General features: G+C 37.3%; 1 protein-coding gene across 14 annotated transcripts in view; it reads right to left on the reverse strand.

Moving 5' to 3' along the window:
• The window catches only part of Rho1 (ras-like GTP-binding protein Rho1), a 208,137-nt gene that overhangs the window by 30,863 nt on the left and 153,227 nt on the right, over positions 1-24,047 (reverse strand). For 3 of the 14 annotated variants that reach the window (XR_010858446.1, XM_067134692.1, XM_067134687.1), the window contains exon 1: positions 3,228-3,365. The exons of 9 other annotated variants lie outside the window; for them this stretch is intronic. The gene's annotated coding sequence lies outside the window, so the exon portion shown is untranslated. Of the gene's footprint in view, positions 1-2,926; positions 3,165-3,199; positions 3,366-24,047 lie in introns of those variants that run through there. 2 more of the 14 variants (XM_067134688.1, XM_067134691.1) reach the window with 2 other exon arrangements.

A 24,047-nucleotide genomic window follows, 5' to 3' on the forward strand; every position in this document is an offset into this window, starting at 1 on the left:
GGCATGAAAGAACACATTACTACTATTTTACACTGATAAATGATAAACACGTAAGCTCGTATTATGATGAAATCAAGTGAAAATAGTGAACGGAATCTTAATTTTTGACACAAAACTGCCCCCAAATGGCCATCATCTATAAACGAAAAAAATTGCTAAATTAATTTCACGGGACATATTTGAGTTATATTTCGACTTAAAAGCACTTCATACAGTAAAACGAAAAATAACCTTGCCCCACATAAACAAAGTATCAGAGATTCATTTACACTACCTAGAAGCAAGAAAAGCATTCTGAACCAAGTTAAAATAGCAAAATAAACACCGCATAAACGATTTCTAAACCAAAGCATTGATCACTATGATAGCAATTTGTATAACAAAAGCAATATAGGAATATATGTATACAATATTATTGGATACAGTGAATTAAGGGATAACATTTTAAAAGATCCATGGCAAAGATGCATATCCGTTATGCTGATGTTTGTATAGTGCGATATGTGAATATAGAGTACAGTATAATGTAGGCTATGCTACCGTATGTGTATATGATATACCATAGTGTAGGCTAAGCTTACTCTTGTTTGTTATTCAATTTCTCTTTGTATTGAATTAACATAAGTCACTCTGCATGAACCTCCAGAATTAGCTGATAATAATTACTATACTGTGTATGTACAAAGTAGGCTACCATATATGTATACATGGTACCTAATACCCCAGTGTAGGCTAGGCTATATTCGAGATATGTTTTTCTAACAATCGATGGGTTTTTTTGGAACCTAACCCCATCATAAGTAGGATAATACCTGTATAAGCATTTTTAGTTTTTTGTGTTTGAACTATCACAATATGCAGTTCTAAGTGTTTTTAGAAGGGTTCTAAGTATTCGCGAATTCTAGCTATTCGCAGGGGGGGGGTTTGTAAGCATCCCCCACGAATACGGGGGGTTTACTGTACATAGAACTTTTCTTCAAGATGTTTTGCACTTATACTAGTAGTTATCGGATCACATGCTGCAGCAGTAGTCTTCAGTTTTAGCCAATTATGCCTCTAAAAATGAATTTATAATTTAAATATACTGAAGATCATAGAACACACATCTGAATATTAGTTTTTTTAAACCAGCAGAAAAATCACAGTAAAATTACTATACAGTTTATAAGTTTGGTATTTCTAAGTAATAGATACACTGCGGGTATTTAGCGAGAAATGGCAGTTTCTTATAGTATTTTGGTTGCTTATTTTCTGGGGGTTGGCTGTAATTAACTATAATTAATCCCTGAAGTCCATCCAAGTCCATCCAACAATCTTCACCAAACAGAGCATGTTCACATCCTGCCTGGCAAGTGCAATACCTTGGAAACTGGTTTTTTCTAAACCTTTAGGGCTTCTGACAAGGCAGTGCATTTGTTTGGAATGTCCCTTCGCCGTGTTTAGTATTGGCCTGGGGTGGGAGGGGGACAGTAACCATACGTTAACAAGTTATTGCACTTGCCGGACGGGTTATGAACTGTTCGAAACAGATGTAGCCGTGCTCTGTCTTGTGAAGATCGCGTATGGAAACCCATTGTTGGATGGACTTCTGGTGTTAATTACAGGTTAATTACAGCCGACCGCCAAAAAATAATATTACATTGTAAATAAGCAACCAAAATACTATAAGAAACTGCCATTTCTCGCTAAATTACCCACTGTGTATCTATTACTTAGATCTACCATAAGTTTTTCTTAGAACAAGCCTTGTTCAGGATATGATATTTGACCACGATAACCAAACTAGACTTGGAGTAGAAGCCGGCCCACAACAGCTTTTTCTTGCACTAATAATGCAACTCAACACAGTACTGCTTAAGTGTCTTAGCTTGTACAGCCCGGCCTATCATAATCACGTCATCACTGCTGTGGAGAAACTTGACCATCAGGCAAGGTCCCAAAGCCTGGGCTATCCTCAACTATTAGCATAAAATTTATGGGCACTGTTCAGGCCAAATTAATACAATAATGCAGAGACTAGGTCTCGATTAACCAACTCGCTTGAACCCAACAATTGCATCATCAATGACAAGTTACTTGGAGAGATTTTCAATTAAATTCTAGTTTTCAATGAAAATGAAGATTTTGAAAATATAATTTACTTTTACATGATGCCAGAATAAATCATACCCTCACGAACACAATGTTAAATAACCTACCCTCACCAACACAATGTTAAATAATTTAACTTACCCTCACCAACACAGTGTTAAATAACCTACCCTCACCAACACAATGTCAAATCACCAACACAATGGTAAATCACCAACACAATGTTAAATAACCTAAGGAATACTTCAGCTACAGGACAAAAATCCTGCAAAGGTGTAGGACCACTGACTAAAATTGGGGTAGGACGTTATGCTAAGGAAACAACAGCCTAAACAGACACAGGCGTAGGGCCAACTGAGGTTAATCTTAAATTACACTGCTTTGACTAACTTGGGTTACGGTAGCCTACACTGAGGCTACAGTGTAGCCTACCTCCGGCAAGATGGACAAGTCACCTGTATTTGCACCTCAGAATGAGGCCAGCTCCCTAATCCAACACTGGCTCGACTAACCTGTGGTAACAGGCTAGTGGGCCCAGCCTAGCCTAACTTGGCTAGCCTGGAGGGGTCAAACCATCGCCGATGCCTTCTAGCCTAGGCTACAGCAGTCTTACCCAAAATGAGGTTGTCTTGTCTGGGCACCTACATCGATAACCTAAATCTCAACCGTCCTCACTGGCAATTCCACCAAAGGCAAAACCACGGCACCAGAAATGCGTCGAGGGAAGGCGCTGCGGAAGACTCCCCGAAATTTCCCCGAAACGGGAAACGCCCCAAACTGTCATTAATAAAGTGGTCCGTAGCTCCCCTAGTTGCACATTTCCATTTCTCCTTACCCACCACTCCAACTCTCAGACACAGGCGGCTTAAGTGATGAAGATAAACAGTCCGGCCTCGCTATGGTTTCCTGCGAGGGGCAGCGAGCTCTAATCCTTCTCCTCCTCCTCCGAAGGTCCGTCCAACAGGTTATCGCGAAACGGTTTCGGGGGCCTATTTCAAACAATGGCGTTTCGGGCGTCTTTTGGACGGGAAAAGCACACTCGAGCACTCGCTTCACAAGACATTCCTATGAATAAACACTTGACAAATCTTAGAGGAGCGTAACGAACCTCACACAGGCTGCATTTGCGGACGTACCTCAGAAAAATAAAGGGTATTCGCAGAGGAGTAGGCCAGGATCCAATATGGCTGCTGGGCCACACCTTTGGGGGAGAAGGAATGCGTGACGTCACTCCCACAATCCAACCCACAAGACAAATGACAAACGCTGTTTAAGATTGCTTGTTAAGATTCTCTTCATAAATTCTTTTATCACAGTCATTTTCGGTGACTTTAAGTATTATTACAACCTTCAAAAATGATAAAACAATGTGATGAAGCGGAACATAAATATTCAAATCTACTACTATCGCAGGATCTCAGCTGTGATCATGACTCATGAGTCATTCAAGAGTCAGCAGCAATTCATCTCCCGATTATACGATTTTGGCATTCATTTTTTCCTTTAAACTCTACTCTGAATGTACAGCCCATCTACTGTATATGTAGTCATCCTTATAAAGTAATATACTGGATTCGTATTAAGAAAGTTACACGTAAAATCAGCAGATCGTTGAATTCATCGACTAAAAGGAAAACTGTGACTAAGCATCTCTCTCTCTCTCTCTCTCTCTCTCTCTCTCTCTCTCTCTCTCTCTCTCTCTCTCTAGACAAATTATAATGTAAAAAAAACTGAAATATAAACACTGTTCTTTGGCGTTACATACGATAGCCTTCTTTTTCATTGTTGTTCTACTTATCAAGATGAACCACATGAATCAAATCCATTTATACTTGTGTAGTTAATCATTAGCAACCATAAGACTACACGAGTTAAATACATCAAAATGATTCTTTGTGAGACAATTACGGGAATATGTCGATTACTCGGTTACTAGGCTAGACACAGAGACCTAGTATGATTAACCCCTCTGCCCCTATGTTCTATTGAAAAACTGAATTGTTAGCTCAGTCAGAGTTCAAATAAGGTATACGTATAGCAAACTCGCAACTCTTCCCGTACTTCTGAGAGGCAAATGCTTTTTGGTGTCATTATCCTTAATTAAAACGACTACTAAGCAACACTGCATCGTTATTCCTTAGCAATTTGCCAATAATTCACCTGTATGCAACGTCCGCTGCTGCTTCAGTTTTTATAAAATTGAAAGTTTCGGTGTATGGTTAGAAAAGTCATGTCTACCGTCTAAAGATCTCGTCGTTGATCATCCACATTTAGTTATTTAACTTCGACCGTAATGCAAGTAACAAATTGCGCCAGCTTGTCTTAGGTCTGAAAGTGAAAAGGGAAGGAAGCAGCAGAAGAGGTGCAGCCTAAGCCCCCGTGAAAACAGGCAAGAGGCTTTGCCGTATGGAGCTACAGTGACTGACAAAATATCTTACCACTTACCATCTGTAAATCATGCCATGTAAGTGCCCAAAGACCTAGACATTTTACTTCTTGGTATTATAACATAGCTTTGTTATTCCCAATAATTCAATATAAAAAATGCAGGCTAATATCTTTTTCTCATTCAGTTTACCTACCTGAGAATACAAATAAGTAATGTGAAAGCAGAGAATAATAATAACAAAACTAAATCAAGAGTACGCATGGCGTTACACAGAACAGACATCACATTAATCATTATCTCACTCATACAATTCAAAATGACTTTGTTTTCACGTTAACTACCGGACCTACATGCGAAAGGACGTTAAGCAGCGGATGGCTGTGTATCAAACCGAGCTGTAGAAATGGGACGCCTTTTAAAAGTGGAACTAGAAAGAAAATGAGAGATGTTGATAAACAATTTGAGACGAGAGATGTTGATAAACAAATTGAGAGAAACAAACAAAACGCAATTATTAAAAATTCCCATAAACGCAAATTATTAACTTTTGATTCCTGCCCTGCCTGACATCGTTTATTATTTTTATTATTATTATTATTATTATTATTATTATTATTATTATTATTATTATATGTTGAAATTTTACTTTTCTTCCATAGCTAGTGTGCCTGTTTTGCTTTTACGAATCTTTTATGAGGCTCACATATTTTGACGCACTGAGCCTGTACTTCATTTAATTGCCGTCCTCAACTACCCGGGCTCGAGGCCAACAAGAAAAGAAGCAAGGGACCAAGAAAGGACCTCACGACCAATGGATGGATGTTTATCTGAGGGCAGGGCGTCCGAAGCTAGAATTCCGAAGGTTGAAATCGATAAGATGAAGTCCCCAATCAGCTGTTTAGTGCCACGACTCTTGATTGTCAACCGGTCTTGTTCTAGCACGGACCTTTGTGAGTAGGGTAATGAAGGGGCTAAGAGGCCTGATATGGACCCTGGGTTCTTCAAACTGCCAGACATTATCTGACAGAAAACTCCGGTCATTGCCATGAAGGAAAAGCCTATGACAATATACAAAATGTCGATTTCCTTTTTTTTTTTTTGTGGGGGGGTTGCAGATTCGGTAGTGTGAACTGTGCGATCTCTGCAAGTCAAGTTAGAAACAATCTAAAATTGAAGACAGCGACGAAATTGGGAAGTTCAGTTCTACTTTCAATAAAAAAAGTCCGCACATTACAGTATATTATAAGTGTGTATATTCTCGATTTTTGTAAAACAAATACAACTAAAATCAAGGCAGTCTGTAATTTACCCCAACAATGAAATCTTTAATGTTTATTTGGGCTAAACACTCATGTGATACTGAACGCCAGTGTTCTCATCCAAATACTGAATAAAACAATCAATCGTATGAAACTTGACATGTCCATTAACTTCAACTGGAGAAAAGTATGGCATCTAAAAATTTATCGGATACAAACTGACTAGAGATAACCCATTTCACCTTATAGATTTCGTGTCGTGTACAAGCCATGTCTACGCATCACAAAAGTCATATTTTTCTATAGCAATATGACATCGTTATGACATCAGAGCGACATTTCGCTTTAACCATTTACATGATCGCCATGTTTAACAACTTCCAAAAGCATTCGACTGTTTGTAACCTCAATTTTAAATGACCTTAAACAAATCGCTTTGGGTTAAAGTCAGGACATCTACGACGCCTGATGACTTCAAATCATTTATTCATTCCAACAACGAAATTGTATTGAACATCAGTGATGCCCACGTCCATATTCTGAAAGGTTGTTAAGAAGAAGAAGAACAACAACAACAACAAAAACAAAAACAACAACAACAAGAAAACCAGTCTCAGAACTGAATCTTAAAAATAAAAAAAAATACTTGAACCCCACTTCCGCTCAACGTAGACTTCGTAGATTAGGACCAAGAAACTGTACAGAGAAAGACAGATAAGACAGCCTTTCAAAACACACTGATTTCTAGCACCCGGATTTATTGGAGTATTCCTAACGAATTGCGCCCGCTTGATACAGTGCTCGCCTTTGTTCCTCGCGACATGGGAAGACTTGAGCTGAGCCGCAGAACTTAAGACAAGGAAGCGAGCGATGAAATGCACCTCTTCCTAACACAGTGTCCATTTAAACTAGTTTAAATGTTTTTGTTGGATGCTCCATTAGTATTTACTAATTCTTCTATCAAAAAGTGACTTTATAATTTTATATATATGTACTGGCTGACCAACCCGGCGTTGCCAGGGAAAACTGAATGACAACCGACAAACTCTCTCTCTCTCTCTCTCTCTCTCTCCCTAACACCCCCTCTAATCTCCCTCACACCCTCTCTAACTCTCCCTCACTCTTTCTTCACCTTAACACCCTCTCTACTCTCTCTCTCACTTCCTCTCCCTCTCTCTCTCCTTCCCTCTTTCTCCACCCTAACACCCCCTCTACTCTCTCTCACTTTCTCCCTTTCCTGTTAAGACAGCTGCTTCAATTTCATTGCCCAGCATTTTTGACATATTATTTTTCACCCCTTCTCACCACCCAACCCACCTCCGTTCTTATCAGGGATGAACCTCGACTTAAAGGGCATCGGGAGTGTTACTATTTATCTCAAAACCTCGAAAACTATGGATTAGACACTATCTGTAATTTTTTACATTTTATTTTTCATCCCTTCTCACCATCCCCACTTCCTATCAGGCAAACTTGGACTTCAAGGGCATTGGAAGTGTCACCATTCATCCCAGCAACCTCAAAAACTGGATTAGACACTGATATCTGTCGTTTTCGGTTATTTTTACATCACCCTCTTTCCACCCTGCCCCCTTTGGTGCCAGTGATGTTTTACTGACCCCCACCCCCAAAGTATTCTTTTCCAAATAGTAAGTTATATGTATACTGAAAAGGGGTATGATAAATTCGTAGTGTTTATTTAATTACTAAGTCTACGGGCAGAACCAGCCCCGTTTCAGGGAAGCCCTTCCCACCCCAACCCCCTTTGGTTCCCTTTGGTGCTAGTGACGTCTTATTCACCCAGTATTCTTTCCGGATAGTAAGTCATAATACCAAGTTTGGTTGAAATTGCTCAATGCGTTCACAGTTATGCTGAAACACATACACATACATACATACATACATACATTTATAATTTATTTATATATATATATATATATATATATATATATATATATATATATATATATATATATATGTGTGTGTGTGTGTGTGTGTGTGTGTGTGTGTCTGTGACTAAACAAAACTGATCTTACAATCGACATTGCCGACTCAAAAAAAAAAAAAAAGCAAGGTTAGCTCTGAAGCAAGTATCTTGCCACTGGCATTATACATGTTCCTATAAGATCTTGGGTTAACTGCAATTCATATCTGACCATAAATCTTTTATGAAGGCAGTTTTAGTTTAGACAAGTCTTCCTGCATCTACTGTATTTTCCTGTTATATTTATTTATATTCACTTATTTATTATCCTTCCAGAAAATTAGCAATACCATACGACAGTTTCAATGACGTCGATTGTATGAGTCGCAGTGGACATCCTCATAATAGGGGATTCGGCATAGATCTCAACGAACAACAGAAAATCAAAAAAACAAACTGAAGTGAAGGCGAATTTGACTACGATATTGAATTTTTCCTTTCTTTTTTAACCAATTCCTGGCAAGGATCTATCTTCAGCTGAGCGCGCCAGTCAGGAAATAACTGATCAGAGGTCCCTGAGTTATGAGAATGGCGCCAAAGCCACTTACAGGAACACTGAAAAAAGGAAGGAAATGTTGCCACAAGACTCCAAATGCCGGTGTCTAACAGCGGCGTAATCCTTCACTCTTGCTAGGGTTTCTCTCTCTCTCTCTCTCTCTCTCTCTCTCTCTCTCTCTCTCTCTCTCTCTCTCTCTCTCACACACACACACACTCACACGCACACACGATTATTAGTATCGACTATATATCAATACTGATTGCAGGTTATTAAATAAATACATATCATCAATATCTATTGCATATATTAAGCTGATCATCACAACCTACTTAACATCCTTAATGAACTTAAGCGTGAAATGTAAGTCATGAAGCGGTGTTGAGTATTATTTCGAAAAAATATAACCGTAAAAATTGGAATTCAACATTTCCATTTACCTCTAAAATATGACTTCTAGTTTTGATACCCACACTGAGCAACAAAAGAATCCTTTCTTTTCTTTGTGCCTTCCGACATATGGCGGAACACGAGGTGGCTCTCCTCGCCTGAAATCACTCTCATTGGCTCCTTTGCTTGGCCCCATTCCTCACTGGCTCTAGTCTTCCTTCGCTGGGGGTTTGCACCCCCATCGAGCCTTTTACAGGCTCTGAAAAATTAAGCCAATTCTTCCACGGTAACCGTTACTTTTATTTTCACTGAATGACTCTGTGCTTATTCCTTTAGGACAGAGGTGGGCAACTTTTTCAGCATCAAGAGCAACCTACAGTTTGTTTTTCAAGACGAGAGCAACAAACATTCTTTTTTCTTAATCATTTTTAAATAGTAGATTAATATAGTTTACATTGCCATTATAACTAAACTTTTTAAGTACCGAACACTAAAAGTTTAGGATTAATATGAATTTTGATATCAGCTGTCATATTTTGCGTCGACGAAAACTTGTAAATGTAAAGGAGGAACACATGTCTTTGTAAGTTTCTTTTTTTTCTATTTTCTTAAGAGACCTACTGGAAGCAAATCTCTTTCCATTTCCTCAGAATGAAGTACAGTAAGTTTATGCCGCATGAAAATGTAATTATAGATATAAGTTTATGCCGCATGAAAATGTAATTATAGATATAAGTTTATGCCGCATGAAAATGTAATTATAGATATAAGTTTATGCAGCATGAAAATGTAATTATAGATATCAGAAAAACAAAGAGCCAATGTAGTTGCAATTTTATTTAGCTAATCAGATTTTCTACCTTAAATACAATGATATTCAAACAAAAAAATTACGAGTAAAATAGAGTTTGTACAGAAAATATGCCCATATACAAACACAATAGCAGAAATTGGTAAATTATACGATTATATACTGTACATATACATTTGAGTAAAAAAAAAAAATTTACTTTTCTTTAGGTGTTGGGTGGGCAATTTTGTCTAGCGGCACCCTCACAGCTTAACGAAACTGTATTTATTTCTAAATGTGAAATTATGGAACGTGCTGCATCAGTGCTCGCGAGCACTCAATTCACTTCCCCTGAGGAGCACGTGACTGACAGACCATCAGAGAGCAGGAGGCGCTCGCGTTTACATACTTTTTGCGGAGTCCAATAGAATTCAGCTTTCCCTTTCATTTTACGTTTATTGACTTACTTTTAGAAGTTCTTTCCATTTAGCATTTTTCTGTTTGAGGAAAGAAATTGAAACTTTTTCCAAGATTCCAAGTCTTTGAGTGTTCATTTCCATTTAGGATTAAGTTCTCCCGTGCACACCCTTTCTCATCCTAGCCGTCAATGACCTTCCATGAAGAAATAACCCTAGTTGCACTCAATTTATTTTCAATGGAGTCCTACAGGATCCATCAATAACCTTTTCTGGAAAAATCTTCCATTTGGCCTTTTCAAAACTCAAAGAACTTGAACGACTCTTTCTAGCTATATCTTTTTGTCATGGGGTCTTCCCGCTCAGAATCAGATCTCCCTCATCCCATTTCACCCTAAACGTCAAAGTTAAGAAAACCTATCATAAGTTGTTCGTTTTCAAACGCTTAATCAAATCTAGAATGCATTTCTCTCTCTCCGACAGCCGAACTACAAAGCCGATTAGCAGAATGCCCGATAAGGTTAGAGTATATGACACACATAGATCGTCTTTCTTGTGCTCCATAAACAACTCTTTCCATGTGAAAACTTGTACTGGTTTCGTAATTTATGAAACATATTTGGGACTTTCGAGTGTATAAGGCTATACCTGCGAGTATGCATATATTTCTTTAACGTACTGATTGCATGAACTTTTTATTTCCAAAATCTTGACAAATAAATCACATACATTCATATCCGAAGTCACTTTTGCGTTGTCTGATTATTCACATGTTTATTTGCACTTAATAGATTTTCATCACATTTAGCTTAGTCTACAAACAGTATTGCCTTCTCACGATCGATTTCAAAGGCTCCATTTGAGATGAAGAGGATGCCCACTCGAGATGCTGGATTGCAAGGAATTTTTCAGCTACAGTTGTGTAGCGAACGTTCCGGGAGTGTTTGCAAAACTTATGATTTTGTTTTGTACCAACTGGGTACTTCTGGCGCGCAAAACTACGAGATGGGTTGACATCCCAACTCTCGTTTGGATGCCCCATTCATTTCATTCTTTACTAAAAAAAAAATCCTTGTAATTGCTTTCACAGCAAGTATGATCTAAAAGTCAGCTTTTTTTACATACCCATTATGTCTTAAATATGGAACTCGAAAAGACTATGTCCGTTAACAATAAAAGATCCGTCTCAAATAAATATTAAAAAAACTCAGTCTTGTGAATGAATCCAAGAAGAGCTACAGAGTTGAGTTCTGACTACATATTTCAACGGTGGAAAATAGTGCTTTATTTGACACATACATTAAAAAAAAGTCTGAAAACATGAAGAGGAACAAGCCATATTAAAAAATATCGAGGCTTCTAACCTTCTAGTAATGACCATTAAAATCCAATGACGAGAATTTATGAACGCTCCTTAGTTCGTAGGAGCAACAACAACGACAAACGTCCTCTGAGAGTATTGTTAAAACAATGCATCTTCCTCTACCGATTCCCATCCAACTTCTCTGTAAGAACATTTTGACTGATTTAATATTGAGAAGTCGCAGTTATGGTATTGTACGTGCAGAGAAAGACAAATGGCCACATTCTCCAACCAAGATTCGTTTCTCCTAAAGTCTCCAGTCTTTCGTGACCTTATTTCACCTGCCAGGACTGACCAGAAAAGAGAGAGAGAGAGAGAGAGAGAGAGAGAGAGAGAGAGAGAGAGAGAGAGAGAGAGAGAGAGAGAGAGAGAAGGTAGCAGGGACGGTCTCTTCTCATGCACATATTAACATGATAGTTTGCATTTGCACCAAGTTTGAACAAAATCCCTTCAGTGGCGTAGGAAGAGTTGTGAAGCCAAGGTCAGCGTGACAGACAGACGTGCGACCAGAGCTCAAAACCACAGTCGCCCGCGACTTTGTCGGTATAAGAAAAACTGCAGAGTACTTTGTTCAAATATTCGGGGCTTAAGGTCAAATTTTCTTGATCTCCAGAGCTGTGCCCATAACCGCAATTTGAGGTTTTTATCTGAGAAACTTGTAAGTTGTAACAAGTCAAAGGATGAGTTTTTAATCCCAGGGTTTGATGGCCCTGACTTTATTTATTTTTGTAACAGCCCACATGCGCAAGGTATGGCTGTATACAATAAGTCCGGATGACCTATTTATTATCAGAAAAATTTGGAGTGTAGTTGCCATGAAGTTCTTTGTTTTAAGATTTTCAGTAAGTTCTACAATGTTTACGTCTACTTGCTGTTTACTGCGATCCAAGTATCGACGATTCCATATATGACTGTCTCTTGGAGATGATTAGTATGGCTCGGTCACAGGATTCAAAGGCTTCATTCGTTATTTGTGAAGACTTCAATGCAAAGCATAGCAAGTGGCTTAATTCAAATCCCACAGATTAACATGGCCAGTCTACTCTTGAGTTCTGTGTATCCTCTGATTTTGCCCCACTAATTGAGGAACCACGCGTATTTCTGGTAATAGATTAGACCTCATATTCACAGATGTTAAGGGTACTGTCAAGTACAAGGTCTGTGAGTGTGTAACCACTTTCGATCATTGTGCCACTGAGATGGAAATATCTTTCAATCAGTTTCTTCCCAATGACACCACTGAAAATGTTCTGGCTCAAAAAATCTAGAGCCAATTGGGATCACATTATTTAGGCTTGTCAGGTACTTGATATTTCAGACTCTATATCAGATCGAGATCCCATGAAGAAGTTAAATGAAATGATTATGGCTATTTTAGTAAGGTATGTCCCTAGAAAGGTCATCAAATTCAGGACAAATGACCACCTATGGTTTGATGACACATGTAGACGAGCTTACCATGACAAACAGACCAAATTCAATACATGGAGACGAAATCGTTCACATGAAAATTACACCATTTTTTTTTTGTCTCGCCATGCTGAGAATAGAATTTACCATATTGCTCAGTGAAATTACAATAATTCCTTAAGGAGGAAACTTGAAGGAATTACTCAGCCTCATATGTGGTGAACCAAATTAGCATCACCTCTCTTTGGATCAGACTCGTCTTCCATTCCACCACCACTAACAGACGAAGGTAGATTGGTTACTGGTCCTAAGGAAAAGGCTGAAGTGATTCACCGAACTTTTAAAGTTAAGCAATCAGCTGAGGATGTCCCTCTCCCTGATACTTGTCATAATGAATCTGTTCTTACAAAATTTGCATTTTTCTGTACGGATGTTAAGAACATTCTTGATTATTTTGATAGCTGGGGTGAAAATCCTGATGGCTTCTTCCCATTGTTTTGAAAAGGTTTCTATTGTGTTTACTCCAAAGATTAGTAGATTCCATAGATTTTTAGGTCAACATAGTATCTGCGCAAACTTAGTACTGTAATACAGTGCCTGTTCCAGCGCATGGCATATCTAGATTGCAGTAACTATACGGGCGAATCTCTATTCTCCCTGTGGTCTCAAAAGTTGTAGAAAAACTTATTTTTAAGCCATTGTATAAGTATGTGGAATCTAAAGGATTGTTAGCTGATAGTCAATATGCATATAGGAAGCTGTTAGGTACCTGTGATGTTCTTTTAGATTCAACTTGCCATTTGCAAGAGAACCTTTTTAAGTGGTTTGAGCATAGAGTAATTCAAACAGATTTCAGTGCTGCTTTTGATTTAGCAAATCACAGGGCACTCATTTATAAACTTCAGAATCTTGGAGTGGGTAGATATGTTTTAGGTTTACTTCAAGATTTCCTTACAGGCAGGCAGCAGGGAGTTACTGTTGAAGGGATCTTTAGCAAACAGAGATCTATTGTGTTTGGAGTTCCACAAGGCAGGTCCAGTGTACTTTTCAGTGTATACAACTGTATGGTTGTTGGCTTGGAAAACAAGATTGTTCAGTATGCCGATGGTGCAACACTTGTGGCTGTAGTAAAGTCTCCACTTATGAGAAATGAAGCTGCCTTTAGCCTCAGTCGGGACATGGACCGGATCAGTGAATGGTGTAGTCGGTGAGGTATGAGGCTGAACTCCAGTAAAACGAAAACACTGCTGATTAGCAGATCTCGTACGGATTTTCCACCCCATCCTCCCTTCAGGTGGATGGGACTTTGCTGCACGAGTCTGAAGCTTTAACTATTCTTGGTGTAACTTTTGACTCACATCTTACTTTTGGGAAACATCTAATGAAACTGTCAGCAAATGATGCACGTAAGTTAGGTATTGTACGTAAGGCCTCATATAATTATAAAAGTTATAAAATCAATGCAACATGTTTTACGTCATTTGTGCTTTCCTTTACTAGAACATTGTTCTGCCAGAGATTTATCTCTTTTTGATAGAGTGGTTCGTGGTGGTAGGTTTTTGCTTTCTAATATTAGCAGTTACGACTTGGACCATCAAAGGATGGTCTCTTGTTTGTCATATTTTAATAAGCTTATATTTAAACAAAGATCTTTCACACTCACAATTAACCCCTGATCCCCTTTTCCTGCCGAGAGCGACCAGATTCGCTGAACATCAACACCAATACGCAGTAAATGTGCCTCTCTGTCGAACTTCTCAGTTCCAGAGGTCTTTTTATTCCTCACTCCGTTGGACTGTGGAACATCCTCCCAGAGGATGTCGCACAATTGGAACCTCAGAATTTCAAGAGAAGATGCAATGCATTACCACCCTAATACGATTCAACTTGCATTTTAATATTTGATTTACATTTCTATTTATTTATTTATTAATTTGTTAATTTATCTGATTTTCTCATAACTGATCTCCTCTTGCTGGCTTTTTCCATTACCTCCTGTTACTTCTTTCAAATGAGCACCATATTCTTTAGAAGCTCGAATTTCAAGACAGTGGCCGCTCCGGGCTTGTTCCGTATGGACGCTGTACATCTTCTGAACAACAATATAATAATAATAACCATTTGCTCGTCGAATATAATCAAGATGTCAAGGCATAGAGGGGAAAGAAGCGAAATGTCCCTTACAAACGCAAGAACCTCCACCAAATGGAATTTGGCGAAGTCTCACAGTAATAATAATAATATTTATCATAATAATAATAATAATAATAGCAGGAGCGGTAGCAGTGATAAACAACGACACCAAAAAGACCGGAAAAGCCGCTCAAATAGCAAGAACTGTTTATCAGTAGAACGGAACTCGGGAGTTTCTTCGTCACTTGTGAATCAAACATCCGCTGAGTAAATCCGTTCTCCAAAGAACAACTAATTTCGGCGCTTTCCTAAACCTGGGAATCTCCCTGGGCCAAAGGGTCTTTGTGCTGGGGTAAATGAATGACGTCTTATATACTCTATCCTATTTATATATCTACATCTGTATATAAACTGAACGTAAGTAATATGCATATCCGTCCAAAGATATGTGCGTATTCATAGATTACAATATATAAAACGTGCATAAACATACAAACAAACACACTCGCATTCATATATATATATATATATATATATATATATATATATATATATATATATATATATATATATATATATATATATATATACATATGTCATATATTACATATATGATATATATTTTATTATATATATGTATATACAGTATATATATAAAAACAAAAATTTTCGACTTTGTTGTTAAGTCATTTCCATGGTACTTTTAAAATAAAAGTCAAAAGATCGGCATATTGTATTTTAAAGTGAACATCTCTTATATTCTTCATCCACGGGACCATTCTGGAAGTACAAAATATAAGTTTTATATATATATATATATATATATATATATATATATATATATATATATATATATATATATATATATATATATATATATATATAGAGAGAGAGAGAGAGAGAGAGAGAGAGAGAGAGAGAGAGAGAGAGAGAGAGAGAGAGAGAGAGAGAGAGAGAGATGCCACGAGCAACCTATTAATGTACAATTTGCTAGACCTTGGGGAGTTTATACAAATCAGGAATTATATTTGATAAGTGAAGCCATGCTGACCAGGATTCCAGCCAATGCATTTCTTGGGGGCACAGCAGCAGGCGCAAAGCATTCCCGCAAACAGTTTGAATGCGTGAGTGTGGGTGTGTAATTTATGGTTGAGCCCAATAAGCGAATGAAGGAATACCTTACATGGATGAAAGTAAACCTGTAAAGATATGGCGCTATGAAAAATTATTATAAAACAGTATTTATTTTACTTAAAAACCACAAATTTATTATGGATTTGTTATTCTGTGCTCTTAAGTCTGCATAATGTGTCCAATGCGAAAATCATATTAAACTTTATCGCAAGTTCACTGTTACCGAGACAGTTAATCTTTTGTTTGTGTCATAACGTTCATTCCCATGGGGCTGGTACAAAACAGCGCTCGCGGGAGTGGCTGCAATTAGAGTAAAAAATTTCCAAAACAAAAAATATTAAAAAACATATGACAGCGATGAACAAATGAACACGGCCTCAGAAAATAAAGAATATTGTTTATAAATTATCAAAGCAAAGAAGAGGAAAACTAGATCGATTTATCTCGAGAGTAATTGGTTGGTGCATTCCTCAGCACTCCCACACTCTGACGGCGACACTCCCTCCGCCCTCTCGGAGGCGTCTGTCTGCTGGACGCGACAGGGAAGGGGGAATTCTCTCTCTCTCTCTCTCTCTCAAACACACATCACAAGCCTATTCTCCCTTGAATGTTCTCTCTGCTGTGTCTAATCTTTACTTATCCATAACTAGCAATCGCAATTTGCACCAACTTTAAAGGGGAAGAGTGGAATTCTCTCTCTCTCTCTCTCTCTCACAAACACATTATTCTTCCTAGTCCCCCTCCCCCAACCGCGCCACAACAGCTGGTCTTAATTCGGTTTCCTGCCATTCATTACTGTGGCAAAGTTAAAATTTCAACTCTGAAATTCTCTCTCTCTCCCTCCATCATTCTTCCTTAACCCTGTTTTTCATCAACATGTAACTACTTTAATTAAACTTCTTATTTTTCACCTCGACAAATTTCCAGCGAGTAAAGAAATATACACTGAAAAACACAATGAAAAACACACTGGAAACGAATATTACGAACGAAGCAATGCATGAAGTATCATAAAAGCTGTAGGCTGTTCTTCCAGAAAGCAAAAATTAACACCGGACGAGTATTATTTCATACATAAAATTATTGTAACAAAAAATCTTCAGCAGTTCCAACAAAGACGAAGTTGCAGTATCGGCATTCTTTCGTTAACAACCAATAACAACATGTTATAAGCGTTCAGGCACCAGGTGTGAATGAATGAATGAATCATGAAATCTGGGCTGCAGGAGCCAAGAAGCACTGGCACGGCGCTTCCAGCCAGTCAGTCAGCTCGTAACTAACTCTGGGTAATCTCGAGCGAAGGTACAGCACTTCCATCTCTATGAACCCAAGGAGTTACCTAAGATATAGCAAATGGGTCTGCCCAGTTATTTAGTCTTCTGTTCCACCAGTCATTTTTTCCATTCTATTTTATTTGAACTGTCATTTGCCTCTCTCTCAGCTGAGCGTTTGGTATACTTACAAAAATACATATGTATCTGCCGTCATCCCATCTTAGAGGAAAAAGCGGAAGGTAACGCGCGCGCGCGAGCACACACACACACATATATATATATACATATATTTATTTTGTATGTATATATATGTACATATATATTTATATATTACACATATATAAGTAGTATGTTCTTCTATGTTCTTCATATAAAAATATATCCTAAAGTTTCTGATTCTGCGTAATCATGAGTGCAAGGGGGAAGCAAACGAATAAATGGCGTTTCATAGACATTACAGAGCTTCGTTCTGAGCGCTCAAGAAGGTTAATAGATGAAGTTATTTTCTTCTGTCACGGCAGACATCTTGCCAGCCATCTGTGTGTGTGTGTGTGTGTGTGTCTTTTGTACACATTAATGACTATGAGGAGAGAGAACTCACTAATCAGTTGTAACTGCAGCCACCAATGTTTTGAAGTGAACAGTTAAGTAATCAAAGACGAATGAAAACATAAACTTTCGCCGGCGACTGACGTCGTAAACAGTTGTTTCCGTTCAAATTCTCTTATCATCAGTATTACTGTTGGTATCAGTATCATCAGTTATTATCCTTCCCACCAAAGCAATCATTAATATGCTGATTACAATCACACTGTGAATAGTTATGAATAAGATGATGAACCTTCGTTCATTCAGTGACCTTATTCACCGGTGTTTCTTGGAATTTTTAAACTCTGCGGTCGAAAGTGAAGATATTCTCATCACTATCTTGTGGGAAATTTTTTGTTTCTCCATTTTACTTATAATCTACTTCATTTGCCTTACTTTCACGCAAGATAAGGAGATTACGAAGACAAACTAGCATCAACTTGGCGCTTCCCTTGGAGCGTTCGAAACCTGCTCCTTGGCACACGGAGCCTCCACTGGCTTCTTCCCTTGGTACAGATGACGTCAAACAAGTACAGACCTCTCCATCATAAAGACGGATTAGAAATAAACTTGGCAAGGAAAGTAAGATAACAAGAGCACCTTTTATTCAGGCGTTTTTATCTTTCTAGCTTGTATTCTTAACTGTTTTCAAAATCATGTAGGCTACGTACAGAAATCAAGAAATCATGATCTCATTTACCTTAGGCTATGAAATATGCCATCAATCCAAAAGTTAATTTTAAAGTCTACCAGTCAGCGATGACATAATTTTAGTAATAAGATTGCTTCACATACAGGTAAAGCATGAAGCAAAATACAGAAACGTTTTATTTGCCCTCTTGTTATGAAAAGCGACAGGTGTGGGATTTCGACAAGAGCGCTTTGCCATCCCCAACGTTTGTCATAATTATATGCCCCTGTCCTAGGCCCACTACTTCGACTGTTAAATATTAGTGTCTAGCATGACCTGTGCATTAGAAAACCCATTATAAACGCTCTTCCCCTGTTTGAGGTAGCACCAGCGCATCGTGAACCCATTCTCGAACTTTCAACCGAATCTCAGGCGAAAGGGAAGGTTGTGTGAACGCGTCAAGATTATCTGCAAAGCAATGTCACGCTGCCACAGTCAGACAATTCATGAGAGAAATGGAAGGTTGGAAGGCGAAAGATATAGTTCGGGGGTGGGGTTGGGGTTTGGAGAAGCAGGAAAAAGAAGAGGCTTGTCAGAATTTATAGTTCGCCTTTAAAGTTGCACTGTTTAGTGATCCCGATGGAATACCAAAACTCAGGTTGTGGTCTGAAACTCGATTGATTGATGGCGAGGTTCAGGTACCCGATGGATGCTGTATATGCATGGGAGAAGAAGCTAATAAGAACTAAGTCAGCTTTGTCTGAAAGCAGTTGATAAGCAGCTAATTGATGATAAACAAGGAATAAAAAGGAAAAGATGCAGACAAGAAGGAAAGAGAATCCTACCAGCATGAACGGGAGAGACCATAGCGACGGCACGAGAGATGGAGAAAGAAAGCCACGGTGATTACACTCATGATGTTTCAAATGGAGATGATTCAGGCGATTAGACTGTCAATGGTATTCCGGATATGTAAAATGAGTCATTTTGAGACGAAAGGGTGATGTCCTGACCGCTCATTTAAAAAATTTGAAAATACCCAAGACGGCTGTAGATACAAATATCCCCGCTATAACTGCTATTTATGCTACTGCTTCTACTCTTGCTGCTGCTAATCCTAACACCATCATCAGTCAACTATGATTTATTTGCTATTATAAGCACTCTTAAAAAACATTCTTCCTCGTGTCTATGTGCTATTATCCTGTACGGAAAGACTGTAATGGTAATAAAATACGTGAACCTCATTAGATAGGTGGGTAAATAATGATTCAAATTAAAGAGCTTAGTTAAATAATAAAGAAACTAAATCTAAAGTAATAAAAATAATAGAAATGATCTACCGAGTAATTCTAAGAGAGAGAGAGAGAGAGAGAGAGAGAGAGAGAGAGAGAGAGAGAGAGAGAGAGAGAGAGAGCACTAACCACTAACTTGACTGTGAACAGTGCAACATTATTATTATTATTATTATTATTATTATTATTATTATTATTATTATTATTATTATTATTAAACAAGCAGAAAAGCCTATTTGCCTGTTAAGCAAGTTCTCGCAGAAAAGAATACATATTTTAAAAAATAGTAAAAAAAAGGATAATTAATGAATAGAGAATAATAGAGTAATATACAAATGACACATGCTCTCCCAAGTTATAGCCCATCGCTGACATATATGGATGGTGGTCGTGTCGCCAAACAAGGAGATCATCAATCGAGTCTCACGCTCATGAACTGCAGTGGCGGAGTAAAAAGAAACTGCTGATTGATTGATTTTATGTAATTGAGGCTGTCAACCCAAGCAGGAAAGAAAGGAACTGCAATGAGTCTTTCATTCCAAGAATTTGACGAGGGATAGACAAGGTTCATTGGCCCGTCAGGGAGGTCCGAGTTCTTCGTGATCTTCAAGTCGGGGTGGGTAAATCAATGGCCGTTCATTTACCTCTGTTTAATAATAATAATAATAATAATAATAATAATAATAATAATAATAATAATAAAACTGTACATAACAATAACATGCGCTTTACAATCATAACAATAAAAATAATGATACGCACAATATCAAAACAGTAACACCTAAACTCCTCCGACTCCTGTACTTACCTACATCATTAACATGAGTTTTTGCTACGCTACCGTTAGATTTGAAGCGTTTTTACTTCATCTCTTCAAATGATGTACAGTACAGGTTAGTTTCGGCAGCAAACTATGAAAAATTGCTGTTGGCTGCGGGATGTCTTGAAAATGTTCAAGCGAAGGTAAGCTACAGGTTCTTCGTTACTCACCAGACAGACTATCGATCCACTGGTACGTTGAGGGGCTACTTCAATAAGAACTCACCTGGAGGTTTAGGCAATTAAAAAAAAAATACAGTAATCCACCCGGAGAATGTGAATGCTAATGCTGTATAACTGCAAATTCACATCCAACGTGAAATAATACAAACAATAATAATAACTTGTAATCTGGCATGCCGGTGATTAATGCCATGAAAAATCTGGAGCTAAAAATGCAAAGCCTCAAACTGAAACATTATGTAACTGCAAAAAGACTTAATACTGGCGTCATTTTTGACGTAACAGGCGCAATGGTAATATTTATAAAAATGATAAAAACAACAACACGACGAAAAATTTCAAATGAGAGTCGCTGAAAACGTGAAACATGAGCCAATCGTTCTCGCACCGGCGCCCGACTCTTGCGAGCAAATTGCCTCTTCAGTCACTCCGCGAGCACAGTGAAATTTCAGCTTACACAGCCTGTGACCCCTGGCATTTCCCGAACCTCGCATTCCTTGCTAATAGAGCTGATTTAACAAAACTAGTGATTCATATACTCAAGTTAGCACACCATATATCAAATGCATTCAATAATACACACACAAGTGATAATAATAATAATAATAATAATAATAATAATAATAATAATAATAATAATAATAATAATAATAATAATAATAATAATAGTAAAGGTTACCCATAAAAAAACGCGGATAAGGATATCCTTTACTAGTTAGAATTTTGCTGTTAGAGCAAATATATATATATATATATATATATATATATATATATATATATATATATATATATATATATATATATATATATTCTCATGATATTCTCTTGTAAAATGTATAAAGTATAATTTTTCCAGAATGTTATGATATGCTTTGTAATTGTCGTATGATTTTTCTTTATACAAGAGATATTGTGCAGTGTAAAATGTTATTTGTTGTGGTAATAATTATTGAAATCTTTGTAATGTCAGATAGCACAAGGTTTATTCATTTAAATAATTTAATAGCAGGAGAGAGAATACGTCATTTTATTATGACTCTGTTACCATGTGGCTGTTGGTCATGGGATCGCTTTTGTTTTGATTCCAGCTATAAGTCACATCAACAGTTGAGACAAGAGAAGGGCGCTTGGTTAGAGTCACGAATGATCAGATGGTCTTGTGTGCTTCTGAACATGTATAGTGCTGTCTTAGTTAAGGCAGTATTGCACAGTACTTTCCTGTTGGGAAAAGGCAAGTATTGCACAAAACCACATGGAAGTTACGTCATTTAAACTTTGATCACGTATCGTCCACCTTTGGTTTCTTGTACAGACATGTTTTTGCATTTAAGATGACGTCATCCAGCTTCAACAGATTGTTCTATGAATCTTGCTTACGACTGGAGACAGAAACTGTGCAGTTTAGATTTACAAAGAGAAGTTCCCCTCTCACTCTATCGTAACGTAAAATATATTATTGTCATTGATATTAATCTTAGCTTTTGAGATCTGGTAACCGTAGTAATTAGTGTTCACCCAGTAATGACACCTTGACAGGAATTGTGAGAGTGTGTAATGAACTGCAGTTTCTCAGGTACTGTAACTTACGAGTTTAACCATGGTTAAAGATTATTTTGAAATGAAGATGTGTTATTCAAAGTGAGTTGGAGTTTTGTGAGTGTTGTTTAAATTGATATTTGTGAATTTATTATATTTTACAATTTTCAATTTTGTGTGTTTGTACATTCTTTTTGTATTTTCAAGCTGTTTACTTAGTTTTCTTTCACATCTTAGTATTTCTTGATGGTTTAACTTTTGCTTACTTACTTTTATTTCACATATTAACATTTGGGTGACTTAATCTTGTTTCATAATTTGATTTAAAAATTAATTACGTACGTGTTTCCAAGGAATAGTAATTTTTCTTCAGAGTAAAATTGTGAATTTTGATTTATTAATTTTGAATTCAAGATAAAGTTTTGTATTTAAAATTTTACAATAGAGTTTCATTTGTTGACCACCAGTGGTAGGAATCAACACTGTAAATAGAACAGAGAGATAGATAGTTTTGTTCCCTCAGTTTTGTTGAAGTGACTCGAATTGAGGAGGTAGAGTCACAATAACAGAGTGATGCCCTTTTACTTTAGTATATTTCTTGTTTAAATATTGATACCTCACACTACTGATAATTCGTTTAAGGAATCACTGTTGCCTTTAGAATATTCAGTCATATTTTTATTTGTTATGAGAGTTCAGGTATCTGGCTGTAGTGAGGTAAGTTTTGAATTCCATGACTGATTAGTGTAACAACCAGGTACTTGTAACACCCACCCGGCGCTGCCTGGAAAAACTCTGAATGACATTCGATAAACTATTTCTCTTTCTCTCCCGTTCTCTCATCCCTAACACCCGTGCTTCTCTCTCTTCTTCTCTCACTCTCACAACGCAACCATTCACTATCATAGAATTGAACAACCTAAGGCTGTGTATTCACGATCAAGTATACCTGTCATTTCTTCTGTCAGTTCATCGAAACTGCTGTTAAAACTTACACGTAGACAACAGTTTGAGGGCGGAGACACTCCACTCACCACAACGAATGAACTGATAGTATTACTCAAATATCTTCCGACAGACTGACGGGTAATTGCATGTGTGGACAGGTTAGTGCCAATTTCATGACAGTTTGCAAATGTATTTTATTTGGGAAGCATCTCCGATGTTCTGACCAGAATATGAATAAATTATGCATAGGCGTTATTCATTTCATTGTTAAACCCATCAGTGCTATTTGTAGGCCGTTATAAGTCCAAATCATGCAATAAAAATCTAAAACAATATTTCCCTGTGATACAGACAATTTGGTATAGGCCTAGGCCAATTATGTCTTTTTATGATTATGTGTTACTATAATGAGAGTAAACTTCTCCGTCTAATTCATAAAAAACTGAACTCATTCATTAATACTGAATGAGGATAGAAGTCATTTTTAATAAGAAATATTTAGTCTATACTCTGTTACGCCTTTTTACTTCTTTCCTATTAGTAAGTGAAATGGTGCAAGAATTAGCTTTCCACCCCCTCATCATATTAAGAAAAAAGTGGCAAAACACTTTCCTATATGGCTAACTTCAACTCGTGATACATATTTTTCATATTGGTAATGACATCAAATTCCTTAATGTACAATTGTGTATAAAGTTACACATACGGTATCTATAAACTTGGTCAATTCGTACAATAACGTAATCATGAATCAAACAAAATCTTTCCCTTCTTGGAGGAATGTTAGGTAATCGGTTATTTATTGTTTTGAATAAATACACGTTGATAAAAGATAGAAATTAATATATATCATTCTAATACATAACCCGAAACAATAATTTTATTTTTCTAAATGATGGGAATGCTATTCCTTACTGT

This window comes from Macrobrachium rosenbergii, chromosome 36 (assembly GCF_040412425.1).
Source record: "Macrobrachium rosenbergii isolate ZJJX-2024 chromosome 36, ASM4041242v1, whole genome shotgun sequence".
NCBI classification, from domain to species: Eukaryota; Metazoa; Arthropoda; class Malacostraca; order Decapoda; family Palaemonidae; genus Macrobrachium; species Macrobrachium rosenbergii.